At 48.5% G+C, this 26057-nt stretch overlaps 1 long non-coding RNA gene across 1 annotated transcript; it reads left to right on the top strand.

Annotated features, from left to right (window-relative positions):
- Positions 1 to 660: 660 nt before the first annotated feature.
- On the top strand, positions 661 to 26057 carry LOC146007575 (uncharacterized). The gene is made up of 8 exons (XR_014444357.1): positions 661 to 839; positions 15909 to 16080; positions 16592 to 16760; positions 17286 to 17457; positions 19173 to 23683; positions 24214 to 24383; positions 24906 to 25077; positions 25487 to 26057. It is a non-coding gene; the product is annotated as an uncharacterized LOC146007575 (long non-coding RNA).

Below are 26057 nucleotides of genomic sequence, written 5' to 3'. Positions count from 1 at the left end.
CCTACCTTATCCTCTCCATTCGGGAGAAAATGCTCTGCTCCTGGACTTCCCTGGTAATGTGTGATTGCCATCACCTGTGGTGAAACACCTTTACCTAGCTCCCCACAGGTCCTGGCAATCATACATTACCGGGGAAGTCCAGGAACAAAGCATTTTCTCCCGCATGGAGAGGGTCAGATAGGCAAGTATGCCCAAGCCCCATTTTCGCCACTGTGGTGGCATGGCCGTGGCCCCGTGAGCTGCTGGCCATGCCCCCAGTCTCTGGGAATAGATGCTTTGCACCATTCACCACTGCTTTGCTCAATTGCCCCCCCCCCCCCCCCCCCTGCTGGATACTGTCGGCCCCAGGTGGGACCGTCCCAATAGAACGGGACCATGATTGGGAGTTATGCATCAGTGCTACTGACTTTGATTCAATTGCCAGCCACAAGGCCTTGCTACTGTGGGAAGAGGAGGTTGGCATTCTGGAGCATGCAGTGCCTGGTCCAGGAGGTGCCTGTCTGGTGTCCTGTCCGTGCCTGTGACAGCTATCATCGGGGAGATGGGGGAAGGAGAGATCACACCCTCACCATATGGGGTGTCTCCACCCCACCCCCAGGACAGGACTCTACAAGCTTCGGAATGGCAGAGATTGATGAATTGAGCCTGTCCGGTCTGGCACTCTGGAGCCTGATCCAGTTCTGGTTTTTACACATTCCCATGTATTGTCTCCTTCCTCTGCTGCTTGGCATGGCTCCTCCTCTTCCCCTGTGCAGGCCAGGCAGGCCTGCAGCTGCACCTTCCCTGAGTTCCCTCATTCCCCTGCAGTACAGTGTGCTGCTCCTCTGACAGTGTGACAGGTATGTCAGTGAAAGGTCAGGTACGGTCAATGAGGGTAAGGGGGTTAATAATCCTAAATGATGTACATGCAGGCAGTGCACTGTGTGATTAAAGCAAACCCCGGCAGATTGGAGGCATGCTTATGTGGTCACTTATACAGATATCACTCCTGTTCCTCATACTGTACATCCGTATTCCATTATTCTGGGATTTGCGTACTGAGGAAACTGTATTCCTTTGAGATGTGTGCCTTTATATTTATGTATTTTCCTTCGCTGCTTATTACATGCATATAACATTTTATCTGTGATCTCATGATGGTACTATATATATTGGAACAATGGGCCTTATTCTAGTTCTCTCTTTCTGACAAAATCCTTCTTAGATGGACAAAACCATGTGCACTGCAGGTGGGGCAGATGTAACATGTGCAGAGAGATTTATATTTGGGTGGGGTTTTACTTCAAAGTGAAATCTATATTGCAGTGTAACAATAAAGCAGTCAGTATTTACCCTGCACAGAAACCAAATAACTCACCCAAATCTAACTCTCTCTGCACATGTTACATCTGCTCCACCTGCAGTGCACATGGTTTTGTCCATCTTAAGGTGCCCATACACGGTCCGTTTAACGGATCCGTTTGGCACTTAATTAGCACGCATCGCATCGGATCGCATCCCTAGTGCATGCCTTGTGCATGCACTGTGATCCGATGCGATGTGTAGCTTTTTGTACCGTACGATGAGATGTGCGGGAGCGCGCATCTCATAGTACAGAACGGATGGTCTATGGGCACCTTTAGAAGGATTTTGTCAGAAAGAGTGAACTAGAATAAGGCCTAATGGGCCCCCTCTGTTTATAAGCAGATGCATTACATGTATTCATTTTATTCTGTCCTTATCGGGGGGGGTTTCTCTGTTTAATAGCTAATAGTTTGTACTATTGACAAATAAAAAAATACTCCATTTATAAAAATTATAGGTCAACATTATGAAGTTTGACATATGTACATTAGGTCGACCAATATAGGCTGGAAGGTCGACACAAGCATTAAATAAAAATGGGAAGATCTACCGTCAAAAGGTTGACATGAGTTTTTCACGTTTTTTTTGTTCAACACAGATGGTATTTCCTACCCTACCACCCGCTATGGCCTGGAGAATATAATAGTGTGCGGAGCGTAGTGCGCCAGGCGAGGGGACACGGTACACCGATATGGTGTACGATATATGTCGACTTGGACACCGTATGAGTGTACCGCGTCCCCTCGCCTGGCGTCAAAATTTGGGACAAAAAAACCCAGTAAAAATCTCATGTCAAATTTTTGATGATCAAACTAATGCGTGTGTCAACCTTTGACCCTGTGGACATTAGCCATGTTGACCTATTTCATATGTCGACCTAAGCTCTGTCGTCTTTTATTGGTTGGCCTTCATAGTATCGACCCTGTGACCCATACTCCCCCAGAGAGGTTGTACTGCACGGGGACGTGCCCACACCAGTGCCGGTGCTTGCAGAACATCTAGGAGCCGCACCCGTACCCTACTTCCAGCACTTCCTGGATTATATGGCTGGGTGTGGTATGGCGGCCAGCAGTCAGGATACTGACCACCGGTACTCCAACAGGGACGCGCCCACACCAGTGCCGGTGCCTGCAGAACTTCTAGGAGCCCTGCCGTACCCTACTTCCAGCACTTCCTGGGTTATATGGCTGGGTGTGGTATGGCGGCCAGCAGTCAGGATACTGACCACCGGTACTCCAACGGGGGCGAGCGCAATGAAGCCCCTTCCAGGCTCGCTGCACTTGCCACAGGTTCTGTTCTTCCTCAATGGAGGTCGTGGACCCCAACGAGGGAGACTAGCCCCTGTCAGTCAGGATCCTGATGTCGGAGTACTGACCATTGGAATCCCGACTGTTGGCCGCCATCCGGCATGCATATGGCCAGGCATGGCTCTCTCTCTCCTACCTGTATTTTTCTTCTGTCTTTTCTCATGTGCGTCTGTCTTCTCCCTATGTCACTCAGCCCACTGTATGTCTGTTTTCCTTGTCTGTTTCTTCTGTCGTTTGCTGTAAAGCAGCTATCTGCGGGAACATGCCGAAATCAATGGTTTGGCTGCATACTGCGACTGGGCACGTCTTACTGCTGATATCGGTTCAGCGTGTCTGCGCATTGCCACAGGCGATTATAGGCAGCATAAGCAGGGACACATCTGTAGGTTCCTGATATGGTTAATCAGATGCAGCATGGTATTATTGGGTGACAGGGGTGTACTGTAGACAGTGGTTGTGTACAGAGATGCTACACTGCTCACACTGGAGGGCAGGGACAGGTCTGCACCAAGCACAAGGCTGGTGTAAGGGCCTCATTCAGAACTGACCGCAAGTCTGCAATTTTTGCAGATGTACAAATCCATGCTGCCCTGCAAACGGGGCAGATGTAACAGGTGCAGAGAGAGTTAGATTTGGGTGAGGTGTGTTCAAACTGACATCTAAATTCTAATAAAGCAGCCAGTATTTACCCATCTGAAACAATGACAGCCTTGCTCACAGGTCTGAATCACGCCCTAAGATTAAATGGTGTGACTGTCGGTGGCGCCTAAATATGCGCAATGTAAGATTGCAGTGTCTGTAGAGAGTGGGCATACTCGGACGCACAATGTACACCATGGATGGGCACTATGGCATTACCATATTAGCAGCTGAGATGCAACGGCAGCAAAGGACACAGTCCAACTCAGAATCGTGCCCTACGTGGAGGGATCCTACCCCACTGCAGAAAAAACCCACCCTCAACAGCCCCTGCATCCATTAGGGCTGCTTCCAGAAGTTTGCTGGGTTGGATTTTCATCCCAATCCACACCTGATTGCAGTGGTGGCACCTACCTGTAATCAGTAGTCTGCCAGAGGAGAGCCCCTGCTGCCGCAGCCACCACCTGAGTCCCAGCTCCTGCATAATGAATCTGGCAGGCGGCGAGACCGGTACAGTCACCACCATGTGACTGTGTATGCGCAAACACTCAGCTTCTATGAACTGCAGTCCATGGAAGCCAAATTGGGCTGCACAGCAAGGCAGGGAGTGGCTTCAGGAAGCAAGCTATCTGCTTATCACAGAGCAGACTGGCAGTTTCCTGAGGGAGGAAACACTGCCCAATGGGATGGCCTGTGGTGACTGTGACTGACAGGTACGACTTCAAATAGTCAGTGCTCACTTCCGCAGTGGCCGATTTTATCTGAGGGGGGGGGGGGGGGGGGTGAGGGCTGCAGTCTTCGTAGCCCATAGGTCAGTTCCTCCGATGGGTACTATTGTGTGGCTATGCCCTTTCATTGTGAGTTAGTCCTGGACCCCACAATTTCTGATGGCGGCCCTAGCTGGCAATCGAGAACCCTCTAGTCAGGATCTCCACACCAGAATCCTGACCAGGGTTGGGACACCAGTGCCGGAATCCTGACATCTGGCTGTCAGGTGAGTATGTAGCTGGGGATGGTGGGGTTAAGTTGAGGCACATACAGTGGGGTTGTGTTTAGGCTGCAGGCTAGGGTTACGCTGCGTGAGGGGAGGTTTTAGGGTAAGGCACCACCTAGGGAGAGGAGGGGGGGGGGGGTAGATTACATACCTCCCAACTGTCCCATTTTTCGTGGGTGTCCCGCGGCGGGGGGAGGGGGGGTTAGTTCGGGAGTCCCCCCAGCGGAAGGGAATAGGGCGAAAATGGGGCGTGACCCTCATTTGCATATGATGCAATCTCATTTGCATAGGCAACGCCCCCTTTTCGGGATGCGCCCATTTTCCACATCTCTACAAGTTGGGAGGTATGGGATTAAGCCCCACCTGGGGAGGCGGTAGTCATTAAGGGGGGGATCTTACCTTCTAGGCCCCTGTCAGTGTTGCCAGCATTCAGGAAGCCGGGGTTAGAATATCGACTGCCGGCATCCTAGCTATCGAAGAATCCTACTGATCCCAATTCTCATCATATATCATCGAACTGTCTCGTCTGATATAATAATTTGCTGCGAGCTGTGTTATCCCTCATCATGTATCACTGCACAGACTCCTTTCCTATATAATACCAAATATCAGTGTACATAGAGCTGTTATTTCTCATTGTGCATCGCTTTAAAGTCCTCTCTCATCTATATATGTCTGGTGTCTGTGTGCCACCAAAACACTGCCTTCTGTTGGCTGCTAGTGAAACTATGTCTAGCTTTCGAAGCATTTGCCATGTGGACAATAACTGAGTGGGATGCCAGCATAATCCTAGCCCAGTTACTGAAGTAGTACTTGATTCCAGAGTAGGAGGAGGCTTGGGTGATGTATTGCTGCAGCATGCTGGTCAGGAGTGATGGCGGTCATTCAAATGTCTGGGAGACCATCAGTGGCGATGGATTTTGAATCTACAGTTTAGACCCCGAGACTAAACAAGTCGGCCCAGTTGAAGGTGGCCACCACAGAAGTTCCAACATGACTGCAGCGTGGCCAAGCAGACGGTGGCTGTTTTTGTGACCAAGACTGGTCAAGTAGCTACTGTTACACTTATGCAGCAGCCTCACCCCAGCGTATGCTACATAAACATGGCTGCCAGAACTTTCACGCATGAAGCTGTAATAGCAGGGATAGGTTCACTGGATTCTGGCCATACTTATTCAGCTTTGGTTAATCCTTGTGAATCTGTCCACAACCTATTACCTGTATGTTCTTTGTACAATAAAATCCTCTGTTCATCTCTCTGATTTCCTATTATAGTTCTTCAGTCAACATGTCTGTACCTTTATCTCCTGTGGCTCCTCCATGTATATTACCCCTTCCTGTAGGTCACCCCCCTGTGCTTCTCTCCATGTCTGTACCCCTTCTACTATCCTGTGTCCCCTCCATGTATATTACCCCCTTCAGTACATTACCCCCTTCTGTTCATCACCCCCTGTGATTCTCTCCATGTCTGTACCCCTTCTACTATCCTGTGTCCCCTCCATGTATATTTCCCCCTTTCTGTACGTCACCCCCTGTGCTTCTCCCCATGTATGTAACCCTTCTCTCCTCCATGTATATTACCCCCTCCTGTAGGTCACCCCCTGTGCTCTCCATGTTTGCACCCCCTCCTGTATGTCACACCCCTGTAGATCTCCCAATGTATGTACCCCTTATACCAGGGCTGGGCAATTGCGGCCCTCCAGATGTTGAGGAACTACACATCCCAGGATGCTTTGCTGGTTTTGCTATGTGGCCATGCTGAAACTGATGCAAGGCATGCTGGGATGTGTAGTTCCTCAACATCTGGAGGGCCGCAATTGCCCAGCCCTGCCTTATACTGTCCTGTGTCCCCTCCATGTATATTACCCCTCCTGTCCATCACACTCATGTGCTTCTCTCCATGTCTGTACCCCTTCTGCTCTCCTGTGTCCCCTCATCGCAAGGGCCACGTAGCCCCGGACTTACTCAGTGGTGCGATGGAAAGACATATCCGGCCTGGAGCTGACGTCACACACCCTCCCCTAACATGCTCAGGCATGCCTATTGTTTCCCTCACATTCCCAGCGGTTTCCTAGGCACGCCTGCATTTTTCTTAGCACTCCCACTAAACAGCCGGTTCCCACCCCCAGATGCCTACTTCCTGTCAATCACCCTGTGAATGGCGTGCACATAGAAATAGTAGCAGGACTTCATCACAGACCGGCCTCATGCATGAGTAATGTATCGTGTTGGCCTAAATCATTATTTTGTGTATAAATCACACTTTTCCTACTGCTCCTGTGCACCTCCTATGCCTATGTAGATTCAGAGGCATTTTAAGTTTCCACTATGGAGAGGATTCAACAGTTGCAGAAAGAGCGTGCTCACCCTGTGGTTGGGAACAAAATATTAACAGATGATGACGATTCTTCTCTTCTGATTGGCTGAGCGCTTTCACACACACACACACACACACAGGGGCATGATGATGGGAAACTGATGATGGGAAAGTTAAAAAACCTCTCATGCGTGGTGTTTTGCTATTCAGTTCCAGGATACAAAAGGTCCTAATTCAGACCTAATAGCAGGACAAATTTGTTCTCCAAATTGGCAAAACCATGTGCACTGCAGGTGGGGCAGATGTACCATGTGCAGAGAGAGTTAGATTTGGGTGGGGTGTGTTTAAACTGAAATCTAAATTGCAGTGTAAAAATAAAGAAGCCAGGATTTACTCTGCACAGAAACATAACTCACCCAAATCTAACTCTCTGCAGTGCACCATGGTTTTGCCCATTTTGCAAACAAATTTGTCAATCAGTCTGAATTATGCCCAAAATGTGAGTATTTTTGCGCATCCCTAGAGAATGTTTTATTTTTTTGGGATTCTGCTCCAAGCAGGGTGCGACACGGCTTATGACCCTTTTAGACCTGTTACACCTCCTGCCAACCAGGGATTTTTTGCGCTCCCGTGCAAGAACCAGAGTCTGCAGGGTTAGTGTAAAAGGGGTATTAGTGTCAATTATAGGAACAATCACCAGGACTTGTTCTGGCACCCCCCTCCTATAGGGGCCCATTTATCAAGTAATATTTGCGGTTAAATCCCCGAAAACGTTGGGCAGCCCGGCATCGCACCCGTGGGCTATCGCCATTCTGATATGGCGATAGCCCATTGTAGCAAATGGCTACATATCGCACTGCTCGAGCGGCAGTGCGGTCAGCAGGGTCGCGGAGGGGTCAGCGCATAACCGCGCATGCGCAGACCCCCCCGGCTTCCGGCTACAGGCTCCTTTCTGAGCCCTGTCCCTGGCAGATCATACATTCGGCCGAAATGATCGCATTGGGCGGTAATATTCCGCCCAGATCACATTGTAAATGTGATCAATGATAAATGGGGGCCTTAAAGACTAATTAAGAAATTGAAAGTTTCCACTTGAATTAGTCAGTAATTGCTCACCTTTCAAGCAGTGTCTTCATCTCCAGAGTCGGGATCCAGAGTGTCTCTGATTGACTAAGTGTGTGCGTGTGCCCCTCACCCCTAGAGGAAGCAGCTGGTAGAACTACATATTCCAGCAGCCATCTCCCCCTCCCAGTAGTCACTGAGCCTCCCAGCCGCTCCCTCCCCAGTGTAAAGATGAAGAGGAGAGAGACAGAAGCACATGATCACACAGGATCTTCTTATCTGTACTGATGTGCACCGACCCATGCTTCTGCAGTGGTGGCTAAAGCTGCCCATACACTAGCCGATTTTGGTCCGATTTCGGCCAGATCAGTCGGCTCTGGCCGAAATCGGACCAAAATCGGCTAGTTTTGATGCCCCTCAGATCCGATGCGCGGTCCCGTGCGCATTGGATCTGCGTCGGGTGGTCGGACCTGCTGCACGTCCGATCACCCGACTTGGGACCTAGTCTGTAGTGGTAGTGGGGTGGCGGGGTGGGCGGCAAGTGCAGGGTCCGGGGCAGCTCTGCAGAAACACTGCGCTGGTCAGCGGCGGCAGTGTTTTGAGAACAATTCAAACGATAGGCCTGCCGCTGATTGGCTGAGGGAGAGAGCGCTCCCAGCCAATCATCAACGAGGTCGCTGATTGGTTGAGAGCGCATCCTCTCTCAGCGGCCAGCCTATAGTTTGAATTGTTTTCAAAACACTGCCGCCGCTGACCGCACGGTCTCCGCAGTGACCATCCAGCCGGACACTGCGGAGACTCCTGCCCGCCCTGGACCCCATCCAGCTTGGACTCCAGACCCCCTGCAGCTCCCCGGGAATTTACATGGGATAAATCACATGCAATTTATCCCATGTGAAAAATGGCACATCAAGTGCCAAATTGTAGTGAGCTCTCCCGGGGAGCTGCCGGAAGAGCTCAGAGGACATTAGGTCCGACTTGTCTTTCAGACAAGTCGGCCTAATGTATGGGGGCCTTTAGAGTAAGAATTTGTGCTAGTAATCCCCCTCTCTCTAGAATGTAAGCTCCTTTGATCAGGGCCCTCTTCCCTCCTGTTATCACAGCACTCTTCTTGCATTTTAATCACAGCTTTCTTAAGGCCCCCATACACTAGGGCGACTTGTCCTTAGGACAAGTCGCCCCCGACTTCCCCCTGAGCTTCCCCGGCTGCTCCCCGGGGGAGCTTGATTAGATTGGCACTTGATGTGCCATTTTTTACATGTGATAAATCGTCTCGATTTATCACATGTAAAAAACCCGGGGAGCAGGGGGGGGGCTGCTGGTGGGAGCAGGGGGGCTGGGGACGCTGCGGGGGACACAGGCGGCATAAAGCCGGGCAGAGGGAGCCGGGATCTGTCAGTGCTAGAACAAAAAAGCCTACTGTATACAATGAATGGGCAGCCTGTGATTGGCTAAGCGCTCTCTCAGCCAATTGCTGACTGGCTGAGAGAGCGCTCAGCCAATCACAGGCCGCCCATTCATTGTATGGGCTTTTTTTTTTTTATTCAGTGCTGACTGCTCCCGGCTCCCCCCGCCCGGCTCTATGCCGCCTGTGTCCCTCGCAGCGTCCCCAGCCCCCCCTTCTCCCTCCACCGCCGCACCGCCCCACTAGGTCCCAAGTCGGGTTGTCGGACGTGCAGCTGGTCCGACCACCCGACGCAGATCCGATGCGCACGGGACCGCGCATTGGATCTGAGGGGACATCAAAACTAGCCGATTTAGGCCAGATCCGACTGATCTGGCCTAAATCTGACCAAAATCGGCTAGTGTATGGGGGCCTATACTCACCTACCATGTATACCGCATCTCTTCCCTACATCTTAGCTGAATTGTGTACTAAGAATTGTGCTGCTTATTGTTACTCGGGCTCGGTTATAGTTCATCTTTCACAGTTATGCTTAGTTCTGTGCATCCTGTATTGTTTTTCTGTGTGCTATATGTATGGCGCTGCACACCACTTGTGGCACCATATAAATAAAATGTAATAATAATCTTTAAACACATTTGTTTAATTAGAGTATTTATTTACTAACAGTTTCTTATATAGCTGAGAAAATTCTGTTGCGCTTTACAATTGGAAAATCAAACTGGGTAGTTACAGTCAATATGGTAGGAGGGCCCTGCTCGCAAGCTTACAATCTATAGAGTATCTGGTGTCTATAATGATTTGGATAATGCTAAATTGGTATGTAAAACAGCACATTCGATAAATTTAGGTAGTGCCTACAAGTTAGACAGTCAGTGTTCACAATATAACAACATTTAATATACAGGAAACATACTTATATGCATAGGGATGATTTCACACAAGGTCAAATTGCATTTGGAATTTATTGCATAGGCATCACATGTATAATATATATTGTGCTGAGTGAGAAGAAAATAAATATCACAGTGAATATATATAGTTGAAAACCAGAAACCCCATAATACATTATTGTTACTAATGTTATATAGAAATCTCTCACAACAAGAAGTAATTAAGCATAGGCACACCCTTATGTGGAGCTAGACACGCCCTTTGGGCAGAGTGACACACCCCCTTGACAGCGCGCAGCATTGTAATCGCCCTGATTCTAGTTTCCAAAAGTATGTTCAAATCTGAAAACCCTACCGCCACTTTTATTTAATTGGATAGCACGGGAATCGGGGGTGTGCATACCATCAGTAATCCAAAAGTGGGTGCGAGGGCTGCACGGTTTTTCTGTGGTAAAAATCTTATGGCCAATTGGATTTCCCCCAAAGTCTGGCATACTACCTACCATTGAGCTCTGCCCTGTAGCATTGTGACTTTGTATTAGTGATGAGATATAACCCCACATAAATGAGGACTCTGCGGGTCCTGAGGTTTCATACTGGATAAGAAAACTCCAACTACATTATTTATTACTATATATCGGAGAGGGATTCCTGCAACATGTTGTGCACACTGAGATTGGCACCAGACCAGCCTGTGCTACAGTGACAGCCTCTGCGTGCCGTTATTGCTGAGCCGTTCTGCACTGTATCTGTAAATGAGCATTGGAACCAGTCTATGGCTGGAGCCAGGGCACTCACGTCATTCTGCTGTGCTGTGTGGTTGGGAAGGGCAAGGTGGCACTTATGGCCATAGACAAGGCTTCAAGGTTGTATGAATATTGCGTGCAAATTAGAACCAGGCCCTGTATTTGCTGCAAAGATAATCCGGGCACAGAAGTGGCCTAGGATGTAAAGTGGTTACAATATGACCGTAGTTACGTATTCCACATGGACCCTAGTTAGTATAACGCGCTCACTCGTCATGCTTCATTACACACACTATTATATTCTCCCTCTGTGCCAACAAGGATGTTAAAAAAAAATAATGAAAAACATACAGGTGAGGAGCATACACACTGGGTAATAAATTATATCGCTCATTTTGTCCCTTCTGAGCGATATTGTTTAAAATATTGCCCAATGTCTATGGTGTAAATGACAAATGACTCCCATGGGTCATTAATGACCCCCCTCCTGTCATCTGTGCCTGTACTCTCAATTTGACATATTGTCAGATGACCGTATGCTCAGTGGGGAGATCCGGTGACATCACTGAATTATATCACTTACATGCAAGTACAGCACTTTGTCCCTTCACTCTGCAACCTCCTCTGGTTTCTATGTCCTGCCTCTAATACAGATACCAGCTCTGGCCCATGCCTCTGGTGTCATTTCCCGCTCTGACCCTCTGTCCTTTGATACAGATACCCACACCAAGCCTCTGATACAACTACCCACTGTGACCCATGCCTCTGGTATTATTGCCCGCTCTGACCCTCTGTCCTTTGATACAGATACCCTCCCCATGCCTCTGATACAGCTACCCACTCTGACCCATGCCTCTGGTATCATTGCCCGCCCTGACCCTCTGTCCTTTGATACAGATACCCGCCCCAGGCCTCTGAGCTACCCACTCTGACCCATGCCTCTGGTGTCATTGCCTGCTCTGACCCTCTGTCCTTTGATACAGATACCCGCCCCAGGCCTCTGATACAGCTACCCACTCTGACCCATGCCTCTGGTGTCATTGCCCGCTCTGACCCTCTGTCCTTTGCCTTGGATACAGATACCCGCCCCAGGCCTCTGATACAGCTACCCACTCTGACTTTGTCACCTTCCTTTGATGCTGCTACCCGCTCTGGCTTTCTATTACCTGCCTTTGATACAGGTACCCACCCTGGTATCACTGCCTCCTCTGTCCTCTACCTTTGATACAGCTACCGGCTCTGGCCCTCAGGCATCAGAAAGCTACAGCAGGTAGCTGTATCAGATACAGTCTCTGATACAGCTACCCTTTCTGTCTCCTGCCTCTGGTATCACTTTCCACTCTGTCCCTCTGTCTTTGATACAGCTACCCCTTCTGTCACTGTGCCTCTGGTATCACTGCCCGCTCTGACCCTCTGTCCTTTGATACAGATACCCGCCCCAGGCCTCTGATACAGCTACCCACTCTGACCCATGCCTCTGGTATCATTGCCTGCTCTGACCCTCTGTCCTTTGATACAGATACCCACACCAAGCCTCTGATACAACTACCCACTGTGACCCATGCCTCTGGTATTATTGCCCGCTCTGACCCTCTGTCCTTTGATACAGATACCCTCCCCATGCCTCTGATACAGCTACCCACTCTGACCCATGCCTCTGGTATCATTGCCCGCCATGACCCTCTGTCCTTTGATACAGATACCCGCCCCAGGCCTCTGATACAGCTACCCACTCTGACCCATGCCTCTGGTGTCATTGCCCGCTCTGGCCCTCTGTCCTTTGATACAGATACCCTCCCCATGCCTCTGATACAGCTACCCACTCTGACCCATGCCTCTGGTGTCATTTCCCGCTCTGACCCTCTGTCCTTTGATACAGATACCCACACCAAGCCTCTGATACAACTACCCACTCTGACCCATGCCTCTGGTGTCATTTCCCGCTCTGACCCTCTGTCCTTTGATACAGATACCCGCCCCAGGCCTCTGATACAGCTACCCACTCTGACCCATGCCTCTGGTATCATTGCCTGCTCTGACCCTCTGTCCTTTGATACAGATACCCACACCAAGCCTCTGATACAACTACCCACTGTGACCCATGCCTCTGGTATTATTGCCCGCTCTGACCCTCTGTCCTTTGATACAGATACCCTCCCCATGCCTCTGATACAGCTACCCACTCTGACCCATGCCTCTGGTATCATTGCCCGCCATGACCCTCTGTCCTTTGATACAGATACCCGCCCCAGGCCTCTGATACAGCTACCCACTCTGACCCATGCCTCTGGTGTCATTGCCCGCTCTGACCCCCTGTCCTTTGATACAGATACCCGCCCCAGGCCTCTGATACAGCTACCCACTCTGACCCATGCCTCTGGTGTCATTGCCCGCTCTGGCCCTCTGTCCTTTGATACAGATACCCTCCCCATGCCTCTGATACAGCTACCCACTCTGACCCATGCCTCTGGTGTCATTTCCCGCTCTGACCCTCTGTCCTTTGATACAGATACCCACACCAAGCCTCTGATACAACTACCCACTCTGACCCATGCCTCTGGTGTCATTTCCCGCTCTGACCCTCTGTCCTTTGATACAGATACCCACACCAAGCCTCTGATACAACTACCCACTCTGACCCATGCCTCTGGTGTCATTTCCCGCTCTGACCCTCTGTCCTTTGATACAGATACCCACACCAAGCCTCTGATACAACTACCCACTCTGACCCATGCCTCTGGTATTATTGCCCGCTCTGACCCTCTATCCTTTGATACAGATACCCTCCTCATGCCTCTGATACAGCTACCCACTCTGACCCATGCCTCTGGTATCATTGCCCGCCCTGACCCTCTGTCCTTTGATACAGATACCCGCCCCAGGCCTCTGATACAACTACCCACTGTGACCCATGCCTCTGGTATTATTGCCCGCTCTGACCCTCTGTCCTTTGATACAGATACCCGCCCCAGGCCTCTGATACAGCTACCCACTCTGACCCATGCCTCTGGTGTCATTGCCCGCTCTGACCCTCTGTCCTTTGCCTTGGATATAGATACCCACACCAAGCCGCTGATGCAGCTACCCACTCTGACTTTGTCACCTTCCTTTGATGCGGCTACCCGCTCTGGCTTTCTATTGCCTGCCTTTGATACAGGTACCCACCCTGGTATCACTGCCTCCTCTATCCTCTACCTTTGATACAGCTACCGGCTCTGGCCCTCAGGCATCAGAAAGCTACAGCAGGTAGCTGTATCAGATACAGTCTCTGATACAGCTACCCTTTCTGTCTCCTGCCTCTGGTATCACTTTCCACTCTGTCCCTCTGTCTTTGATACAGCTACCCCTTCTGTCACTGTGCCTCTGGTATCACTGCCCGCTCTGGCCCTCTGATAAAGCTAACCATTCTGTCCCTCTGTCCTCTGCCTCTGGAATTGCTACACACTCTGGCTCATTCCTTCTCTCTGGATAACCATGCCCATATCAACCTCTGCTACAACCAAACTCTGCTGCAAAGCTGAGGTTGTGGAAGATAGTTTCAGGTCATGGCAAGTCTGAGCACAGAACATGACATGCCTATTTCCCATCAGCTGAGAACTGGCAGAAACCAGTGGGACCAAAGTACACCCATCTACTGTTGGGAGAAGTCTGGCCAGAAGTGGTTTTGTGGAAGAATTGAGGCCAGAAAGCTGCACCTTGGACGTGGAAACAAGGTCACATGACTCAACAATGCACAAAAACAAAGGAAATGGGGTTTAGAAAAATGGCAGAAGGTGCTCTGGGGTCTGCGCTTGCGTGTATTTGCGCATGTAGGGGGCGGCATCATGGGAATGCCCAGTGTTTTATGGGCATCCCCATGAATAAACTGGGCACTCCCCTGGGAACGCCGATAACCTTTCCACTTGTTCACACAAATGTGACAGAAATAAGAGCGGCTTATTTAGCTTGCCAGTCGCTCCATTGTGTCTTGGGAGGCAAAGAGCTGGTTATAAAATCAGACAACAGAGCAGTAATTGCCTATTTAAATAATCTAGGAGGAACAAAAAAGTATTCATAGGATTAAAGAGGCAAGGTATCTGTTGGAGTGGGCAGATAGAAAGGTGCTAAGTATTGCGGCAGTGTTCATAGCCAGAAAAGAAAACAAGGTAGCGGACTTCTTATGTAGGCATACAGTCAGCCCTGGAGAATGGGAACTGAATGACAACAGGTGGATCTATTAGCTACGACATGCAACAGAATAGTGACAACTATCAAGAAATAGTTTTACCCTCATTTTGTCCAAACCCGAAGAACGAGAAAGAAGAGAAATCTAATCAATTAGATCTAGTCAGCCCTTCAGATTTATGTGGACAGAGCGGCTACAATTAGAAAATCAAAACTCCTCCTTGTTTTAATGGAGGGAAAGAACAAAGCGGATGGTGCGCCGAAGCCTACTATCGCCATCGTGTATAACAGAAGCGTATAAAATTAAGTTGGAGCCACCCATAGGAGTTTAGGTGCATTCTACAATGGCAACGTCTTGGGCAGAGAAAGAATCTGCACCCATTGACGAACTTTGTAAGGCCGCAGGTTGGGCCTCAGTGCATACGTTTGCTAAGCATTATAGCTGATGTGCAGGTGTCTAAGTTTGGAAGAAAGATTCTTAGTGCAGTGATAATACAAAAACACATATATATTGGCCCTGCCAGTGATGTAACAGATGTGGTGCGGCCATGGTGGAGGTAAAGAAAATGACAGAGTCTTACCTGTTAATATGCTTTCCTTTACTTCTCCATGGCAGCACATATACTGTATTCCCACCCCAGATATTTTTTTGGTACATGTATATTTCGTAATATGTTTTTTTACTTTTATATGAGCTAGAAAAGTGGAAGACACAGGCCACAGTGGGCGCTGCTTATATGGGGCCAGTGTCTTTTTCTTTATGGCCTCCTACCCAATCAGGGAATATATCCAGGGGTGGTGCTGCTCTGGAGAAGTAAAGGAAAGCATATTAACAGGTACGAATCTGTACATTTATTTTGAAAATGTTCTATAGAGGATCATCACTCAGCAATCTATTGTAAGCGTTGTCTAGGAGCGTCACACATGTCCCACAGTGGTCAGATCATACACTGTGTCTACACTGGAGATGTATTTACTTCCACGTGCTATGTAATAGCTGTCATACAGGAACCTCTACACTGTCTTTTCTCTCATAGATTCCTTGCTAACGCCGTGGAGGAGGAACATCAGGCATTAAAATATGAGATCTTGCCGTGGGTTCTAGGGGAAAGATGTAAGAGAAATATAACATCATTCATGAAATTGAAAGACAATTTATGGGATCATATGAACTACAGAGCCTCCGTGAGCAGGGAGCGCTGCGAGGAGGTCAGTTACTACTCACATGAGACGTACATAAGACACCACTGTACATAGCATACAGTAGCATATGGTCCAAGCAGAGATACAGCACATACCGCCCTGCCTAACCTGACAGCAGCACAGCCCCTCTGCCCCACCAATGACCTTCATTGATTTGTGAGTAGCAGAGCCTGGATAAGGGGGTGGTAAGTGGGGCTCAGGGGGCGAGTACCACCAGGCCCTCTTATCTCTGAGGCCATGGATGCCATTTGCTGCAGTGGCCCCACCCCTCACTAGGTTAACTGCCTGTGTGCAGCAGCAGACATGACTCGCCTGCCACATACCACCCTGCTGGGGTTTTTACAGCTGGGTCTAGATGGATACATGACACATGTACCCAGGGATGTTGGCAGCGAAGGGAACTGACATCTAAGAATTCTAAAATCATACACAGTGTCTACACTGGAGATGTATTTACTTCCATGCTCTATGTAATAGCTGTCATACAGGAACCTCTACACTGTCTTTTCTCTCATAGATTCCTTGCTAACGCCGTGGAGGAGGAAAATACAGCCTTGAAATACGAGATCTTGCCGTGGGTGCTGGGGAAGAGGTGGAAAAAAACTTACCATCATTCATGAAAATGAAGGACAATCTCAGCACAAATGTCATACAGAGCCTCCGTCAGCAGGGAGCGCTGCGAGGAGGTCAGTTACTACTCCCATAAGACATCACTATACATGGCATACAGTAGCATATGCTCCAAGCAGAGATATAGTAACTGGTAGCGAGAGGCCCTATAACCTGACAGCAGCACAGCCCCTCTGCCCCACCAATGACCTGCATCAATCTGTGAGTAGCAGAGTCTGGATTAAGGGGGGTGGGGCTCAGGGAGTGAGTACCACCACGCCATCTTATCTCTGAGGCCATGGATGCCATTTGCTGCAGTGGCCCCGCCCCTCACTAGGTCTGCTGCCTGTGCGCAGCACCAGGAAGCCAGGCAGCAGCAGACATGACTCGCCTGCCACATACCACCCTGCTGGGGTTCTTACAGCTGTGTCAAGATGGATACATGACACATGTACCCAGGGATGTTGGGAGCAAAGGGACCTGACATCTTAGAAATCTAAAATCGTACAAACTGTCTACACTGCAGTTGTATTTACTTCCATGTGTTATGTAATATTCTTAGCTATCATACAGGAACCTCTACACTGTCTTTTGTCTAATAGATTCCTTGCTAACACTGTGGAGGAGGAAGATAAAGTACCAAAATAGAACATCTTGCCGTGGGTGCTGGGGGAGAGCTGGAAAAAGCAGATGCCATCATTCATGAAAATGAAGGACAATCTCTGGGCACAAATGGCCTACAGAGCCTCCGTCAGCAGGGAGCGCTGCGAGGAGGTCAGTTACTACTCACATGAGACACCACTGTACATAGCATACAGTAGCATATGCTCCAAGCAGAGATACAGTAACTGGTAGCGAGAGCAGTGGTGTAGATAGGTTCTACGGTGCCCGGAGCAAGGGCATGTTTCGCACCCCAGTGCAGGGACACAGACAGTAGAGTGCTGTGGGGACAGTGACGACGGGTGACGCAGGGATTGCGGGGACACAGGGACACTGACGATGGGGACCCAGAATCAGCAGGGAGAATGATGGTGGGGTGATGCAGGGATATCGGGGACACTGACAGTAACTATGGGGACACAGGGTCAGCGGGGATTCAGAGACAGAGGTGGTGGAGTGACGCAAGGACAGCGACTTCAGGATGGTGCAGGGACAGTGACAGTGGGGTGACACAGGGACAACCTACCTGGTTCCAGCAAGGGGTTTAGCGGTTCTCCAGCTGTGGCGGGACAGGACTCCACCATATTAGTTTTGGGAAGCATACAGCTTCCCTCTGCCATCCATCAATTCTCATCTTGTAGACGCTGCTTGCAGTGCAGTCTGCACCCGGCGATAGTAATAAAAGATAGAGGAGCAACGGCAGCCCAGTCTGTGCTGTTCTGCAATACAATCGGAGGCTGCAGCTAGTAGCTCCGCCTCCCCGAGCTTCTCCCACACAGCAGCCTTGTCTTCCGCAGCGGTGCAGCCAGTCAGCTGCATGCCCTGCTGTACAATAGATTCATCTGTGAGGGTCCTGGAGAAGCTCAGGGAGGCGGAGCTACTAGCTGCAGCCTCCGATTGTATTGCAGAACAGCACAGACTGGGCTGCCGGTGCTCTATCTTTTATTACTATCGGCCGCTTATATGTGACCGGCAGCAGCCCAGTCCGCCTCTGGACTCCCCAGCATCCCCCCTCCCCGTGACGTCATGGCGCCGGCGCGGCGCATCCCTGCCTCCGGCGTCCCTCTCGCCAGTGACTGATGCCGGGCACAGAGGGCGAGCAGGGCGGGGGAGCCGGTGGCAGAGCTCCGGCGCCAGGTGACATGTCTGCGCCCGGAGCTTGTGCTCCACCGGCTCCACCGTAGCTACGCCTTTGAGCGAGAGGCCCTATAACCTGACAGCAGCACATACCCCCCTGCTGCTGGGGACATTACAGCTGGGTCACAGGGAGGCATTGCCATTGCTGAGAGGAAGTAGTGCCGGCCACATGTGATGTATCTGCAGCTGTACTGGGCAGTGGGCGGATCCTGCAGAGCATCATTTCTCCGATGCTGCTAATAATACAGTAGGAAGGGTCTATATCTCTCGATGGTCTTAGTAGTATATCACAATATACTATACTATATCTTACTCATATGTGATATTAATGTTGGCAATATTGCAGCATAAATCCAACATCGCTTGTTAACTACTTTTTATTTACAATAACATCAAGCAGTATTTTTTCCTCCTACAAATCAGTAGTTTTAATTAATGGCAGCCCTCACTATGGGTTACGTCCCCAAACTCCCAACAGAGACTTGTTTATTTATTTTTTTATAGGAACTGCCCACATTGTGCAAATAAACTGTCTCCTCCTAGCCTAGATCTCTGCATGGTTTGTGGCCTACACCTTCCCCAAACATGTCAGCTAAGGATATTATTGTTGTATGCTATTATCTATTCCTGTTCTTCCCAGATTCGCTCCTCAGGACCCATAACAATTCCTCTTTATTTTGTTATTCTTGCAGATCATGGCAACATCCCCAGGGCACCAGATCTGGGAGTGGGAGCGCTCAAAACATCACAGGCCAGCGGTGCAGTGAGGATGCGTTTAAGACATCCATTCCATGGCATCTCTGCCCCATCAATATGCTGAACACTATGTGGGCAGCAGGGCCTGGTTTAAGGGGGGGTGGGCTCGGCGGTGAGTACCACCGGGCCCTTTTATCGCCGAATGCCCCCCAGCCATCATTAATGGATAGCATTACTGTCAGCCATGGATACTGTATGCTGCAGTGGCCCCGCCCCTCATATCACTAGGTCTGCTGTCTGTGTGCAGCACCAGAGAGACAGGCAGCAGCAGACATGACTCATCTGCCAGTGTCCCGAAGGCTCCGCCCCCTTCTACTGTGCTGGCTTTGTGACAATAGAGGGAGCTGCATGAGGAGCAGCCATCCTCTGTATGAACTATGAAAAAGTCAGCAAATATGCACAGTGCACAGTATATATGCACAGTGCCTTAAGTCATCTGTCCTGTTGCTCATTATTTATCAATGATAATTGCACTATTTTAGACCTTTGAGTTGTCTTTTTTTACTACATATGATCATGTTCTATTGGTAATCTGTGTATGTTCTTTATGTGCTCCTATATAGAACTCATTCAGGTTTTTTAAAATACATTAAAAAAAGAATTGTCCACATTATTACTACAGAGTTTTCTGTAGTATCCACCCCCTATCACTATGTTAACCCTCTAAAGGGAGCGTAGGGGGCCAAAATGGCAGCAGCCAGGCTGGCCGGTCCCCTTCTTGACACCTAGCAAGGGAGAAGGCCACTGAAAGCCAGCAGCGGAGTTAAAAGTTGAGAGCAGGGGGGCAGAGCTCATTCATCCCCCAGCTAGGACAAAGACACACACAGACACCTCCGGCAGCTCTGTTCCATAGCAGCCCGGGGCAGAGAGCATGGAGATTGAGCAAACAATTGCAGAAGTCCAGGCCATCTCCAGATGCAGCATGCAGGCAGTTAAAAAGCCAGCAAATCGGCCAGAGAGGAGCAGAAGCCGGCCAGCACGCTTCAGAGAAGGAGACGCTGTGCAGAGGGGAGCTTCCGGTCCACGTGATTTTGGGCTCCCCATTGCTGCTGAAAAGACAGAGAGCCCCAAAACTTACCTTACATTTCTTACCTAGGAATTGAAATAGACAGTGAGGATGCAGTGCAGGATGCCGGCTGACAAGGTGGAAACGCTTTCCAGCGAGGTAGGCGACTGTGCTAGAGCAAGCAAGGTTACCCTAGAAAAGATGCAATCAGTGCTGGGGCTGCGCAATTTTGATTGCCGGGTTATCCCCATGGGCAGAATCTTCAAGAGGAGGTTAGAAAGGGCCACGGCTGGGGTGAAAAAAAAGGCATCATTTCATACGCATCAGCCGGGATCTGAAAGAGTATTTGTTGGTATGAGAAGGGTTCCTGCAGCAGTTCAATGGAGGATGAAATGCAAAACATGTCTGCTAAAAAAAAAAAAAATACTATTGTGAATTTACACAAAAAGTAACCCAAAGCTACCCAGTGTTAAAAAAAAATCCACACGTGGAAAATATGACGCTTACTGCACTGCCTGTAACCACGATTTTGATTTGGGCACGGTGGCCTGAATGACTGTAAACGCCATATTGAAATTCTAAAACACCAAAAAATATCAGACGCTCGGGAAACAAGCAAAAAGATGGATAGCTTCTTAAATACCTCACGTGACAAAAATGCAGTTATTCATGCGGAAATCCTTTGTACCGGTTTTCTTATTGAGCACAACATCTCTATTGCTGCCTCTGATCATGTGGGAAAATTAATGAGAGCTATGATGCCAAATTCCAGTGAGGTTTCTGTGCAAAAATATGGTTGTGGTAGAACAGAATCCTCTGCAATCATTAATCATGCTCTTGCTCCACACTGTTCACAACCGGTCATAGAGGCATTAAAGAATTTACAGTTTACTTTGGCACTAGATGGTGGGAATGATTCGGAGAAGTTATTTCCCATATTGGTGTCTTATTTTGACACTTATGGGAAAGTAAAACCCAAACTCCTTGATCTAGTTGTCTGCAACAATGCCACAAGCAGTAATATTGTTAATGCAGTTCACAAGGTATTTGAGAAAAAAAATCATATTCCGTGGAAAAATTGCATTGAGGTTCGTCTTAATAATGCCTCTGTTAATATGGGTAGATACAGGTCTGTAAAGACTTTAATCCAAGGGAAGAATCCTTCCGTTTTTACAGAAGGTTGCCCATGTCAGGAAACAATGCACTTTCGTTTGATGCGGATTCTTTTCTTTTTAAACGTAACCGCTATTTCAGGTACAGTGCTAAAAGAATACACACTCTAAAAGCGATGACTGAGTTTGTAGAAATTGAGTATTCTAAAATCCTGAAACATGGGGTAACCAGGTGGCTTAGTCTGCATCCCTGTATTGAGAGAGTGCTGAAAATGCTTCCAGTTGGAAGTCTCTGTGAAGTGTTTGAGGATGCAAAAACAGTTATATCTCCTCTTCCTTCACTCAGTACTTGGTTCATTCAATTAAACCAACATTGTACTTCAGTACCGTTCCCCTTTTGTGCACAAATTGCATGAGTGTTTATTAGACTTATACAGAATACTTATTGTCTAATTGGTCAAACCCAACCTCGTTAAAGCTGCTAAATTTTTAGAAGCCCTTGTGGGCATAGATTTTTGTGACCCAGATATGCAACTGGAAGACAGAGAATTGTTTATTGGCTTTACCACTTGCTACTACATCAGGACCTGCTCTTCTCTAGAACCAAGCGCAGTCAGAACATTTTTTAAGGAAGTAAGGGAATTTTATGCTTCTACTTTAGCATACATGAAAAATAAGTTTCTCTTGAGTGATGAGGTAGTAAAGGCAATGAAGGTCTTTGATTACAGAAAATGCCTGGAAGCACAATTTGAAGACCTTGAAGTGCTGGCACAACGTTTTCCTCAAGTGGTTGAGCATACAATGATGCAAAAATTACACGAAGTATTCTCTGAATACCGTGTTTTTGACTTGCCTGAGTCCTCCTTAAGAAATTTCCCAGATGAAGGTATTGAAAGAGTGGATTGCATCTGGCATGAACTCAGTATGGTCACGCATCCAATAACTGGGAACCCAAAGATTCCTTTATTATGCAAAATGGCAAAATCTCCTTGTCCTCCCGCAAAGCAATGCTGAAATTGAACGTGTGTTCAGCTTGGTCCGTATAGTAAAGACTGAGGCCATGGAAAATTTGGCAACAGAGGGAACTTTAAAAAGCCTGTTGCAATGCTAACTTAATTTGTTTACTGACATGAACTGTCACCAATTTCAACCCTCCACAGAGCTTTTATCTGAAGCAAAGTCTGCAGGATATCAACTGAGGAAATCACGCGAACAGAAAAAAAAAAAAAATCAGTGGTGTTGTGTGTTTTTGCTTGATTTGGGTGTTGATTCTTGTAAATTTTTGAGGCTGCACTTTATACAAGTTGTTTACAGTACTTTATATGTGAAGCTGCTATTGCTTCTGAATATCTAAATTTTTATATCAGATTGAAATCTCTTGCGCACAGTTTTGTGAATTTTTGGTTATTTAGAGATTTTATTTAAAACTAAGTACTTATTGTTAAATAGTTATTTATACTTTTGTTAATGTTATTTAATGTTTGGTTCAAATTATATTATTTATTTATTTTAAAATATAAAAATTCTTTGCCTTTTGAATAAAATGTGTAGGTGATTTCTTTGCCACTTTCAAATACACACATACACAAATCCAATTTGGCTGCATACTTATCAAAATACCACAAGGCGACGCAAGGCCCGCCCCCTGGCTTTTAATTTTCTCCCCAAAATGATTTTTCAAAAGTAGGCAACCCTGAGAGAGATTGTAACTGGTAGCGAGAGGCCCTATAACCTGACAGCAGCACAGCCCCTCTGCCCCACCAATGACCTGCATCGATCTGTGAGTAGCAGAGCCTGGATTAAGGGGGGGTGGGGCTCAGGGAGTGAGTACCACCAGGCCCTCTTATCTCTGAGGCCATGGATGCCATTTGCTGCAGTGGCCCCGCCCCTCACTAGGTCTGCTGCCTGTGCGCAGCACCAGGAAGCAGCAGACATGACTCGTCTGCCACATACCACCCTGCTGGGGTTCTTACAGCTGGGTCAAGATGGATACATGACACATGTACCCAGGGATGTTGGCAGCGAAGGGAACTGACATCTTATAATGCTGAGATCCTACACACTGTCTGCACTGGAGATGGATTTACTTCCATGTGCTATGTAATATTCTTAACTATCATACAGGAACCTCTACACTGTCTTTTCTCTCATAGATTCCTTGCTAACGCCGTGGAGGAGGAAAATACGGCCCCCAAATATAACATTTTGCCATGGGCGCTAGGGGAAGATTGGAAAAAGAAGAGAAGAGGTCATCTTTTATTAAAATGAGGGACCATCTCTGGGCAAAATGACCTACAGAGCCTCCGACAGCAGGGAGCGCTGCGAGGAGGTCAGTTACTACTCACATGAGACGTATATAAGACACCACTGTACATAGCATACAGTAGCATATGCTCCAAGCAGAGATACAGCACATACCGCCCTGCTGGGGACATTACAGCTGGGTCACAGGGAGGTATTGCCATTGCTGGGAGGAAGTAGTGCCGGCCACATGTGAGTTTTTTACTTTTATAAGAGCTAGAAAAGTGGAAGACACCGGCCACAGTGGGTGTTACTTACATGGGGCCAGTGTCTTTTTCTTTCCGGTCTCCTACCCAATCAGGGAATATACCCAGGGGTGGTGCTGCTATGGAGAAGTAAAGGAAAGCATATTAACAGGTACGAATCTGTACATTTATTTTGAAAATGTTCTATACAGGATGATCCCTCAGCAATCTATTGTAAGCGGTTTCTAGGAGCGTCACACATGTCCCACTATGGTCAGATCATACACAGTGTCTACACTGGAGATGTATTTACTTCCATGCTCTATGTAATAGCTGTCATACAGGAACCTCTACACTGTCTTTTCTCTCATAGATTCCTTGCTAACGCCGTGGAGGAGGAATATACCGCCTCAAAATATGAGATCCTGCCTTGGGTGCTGGGGGACAGATAGAAGAACCATGCCATCATTTATAAGAATGAAGGACCATCTCTGGGCTCAAATGGCCTACAGAGCCTCCGTGAGCAGGGAGCGCTGCGAGGAGGTCAGTTACTACTCACATGAGACGTACATAAGACACCACTGTACATGGCATATGCTCCAAGTAGAGATATAGTAACTGGTAGCGAGAGGCCCTATAACCTGACAGCAGCACAGCCCCTCTGCCCCACCAATGACCTGCATCAATCTGTGAGTAGCAGAGTCTGGATTAAGGGGGGGGTGGGGCTCAGGGAGTGAGTACCACCAGGCCCTCTTATCTCTGAGGCCATGAATACCATTTTCTGCAGTGGCCCCGCCCCTCACTAGGTCTGCTGCCTGTGCGCAGCACCAGGGAGCCAGGCAGCAGCAGACATGACTCGCCTGCCACATACCACCCTGCTGGGGTTCTTACAGCTGGGTCAAGATGGACACATGACACATGTACCCAGGGATGTTGGCAGCGAAGGGAACTGACATCTTATAATGCTTAGATCTTACAAACTGTCTACACTGGAGATGTATCTACTTCCATGTGCTATGTAATAGCTGTCATACAGGAACCTCTACACTGTCTTTTCTTTAATAGATTCCTTGCTAACGCCGTGGAGGAGGAAGATAAAGTACCAAAATAGAACATCTTGCCGTGGGTGCTGGGGGAGAGCTGGAAAAAGCAGATACCATCATTCATGAAAATGAAGGATAATCTCTGGGAACAAATGAACTACAGGGCCTCTATCAGCAGGGAGCGCTGTGAGGAGGTCAGTTACTACTCACATGAGACACCACTGTACATAGCATACAGTCGCATATGCTCCAAGCAGAGATATAGTAACTGGTAGCGAGAGGCCCTATAACCTGACAGCAGCACATACCGCCCTGCTGCTGGGGACATTACAGCTGGGTCACAGGGAGGCATTGCCATTGCTGAGAGGAAGTAGTCCCGGCCACATGTGATGTATCTGCAGCTGTATTGGGCAGTGGGCGGATCCTGCAGAGCATCATTTCTCTGATGCTGCTAATAATACAGTAGGAAGGGTCTATATCTCTCGATGAACATGTCAGCTAAGGAGATTATTGTTGTATGCTATATGTATATCTATTCCTGTTCTTCCCAGATTCGCTCCTCAGGACTCATAACAATTCCTCTTTATTTTGTTATTCTTGCAGATCATGGCAACATCCCCAGGGCACCAGATCTGGGAGCGCTCAGAGCATCACAGCTGTGCAGTGAGGATGTATTTAAGACATCCATTCCATGGGATCTCTGCCCCATCAATACACTGAACCCTATGTGGACAGCAGGGCCTGGTTTAAGGGGGGGGGGGGGGGGGCTCGGCAGTGAGTACAACCAGGTCCTCTTATCGCCGAGTGCCACCCAGCCATCATTATTGGACAGCATTACTGTCAGCCATGGATACTGTATGCTGCAGTGGCCCCGCCCCTCATATCACTAGCTCTGCTGTCTATGTGCAGCACCAGAGAGACAGGCAGCAGCAGACATGACTCATCTGCCAGTGTCTCGAAGGCTCCGCCCCCTTCTACTGTGCAAAGGACAAAGAAGGGAGCTGCTGTGTTCTGCTGGCTGTGTGACAATAGAGGGAGCTGCATGAGGAGCAGCCAGCGTGGTCACAGATCCTCTGTATCAACTATGAAAAAGTCAGCATATATGCACAGTGCACAGTATATATGCACAGTGCCTTAAGTCATCTGTCCTGTTGCTCATTATGTATCAATGATA

The sequence above is a fragment of the Crinia signifera genome, chromosome 6 (genome assembly GCF_055691185.1).
Source record: "Crinia signifera chromosome 6, ASM5569118v1, whole genome shotgun sequence".
Taxonomy (NCBI): domain Eukaryota; kingdom Metazoa; phylum Chordata; class Amphibia; order Anura; family Myobatrachidae; genus Crinia; species Crinia signifera.
This window is presented reverse-complemented; position numbering and strand designations above follow the sequence as displayed.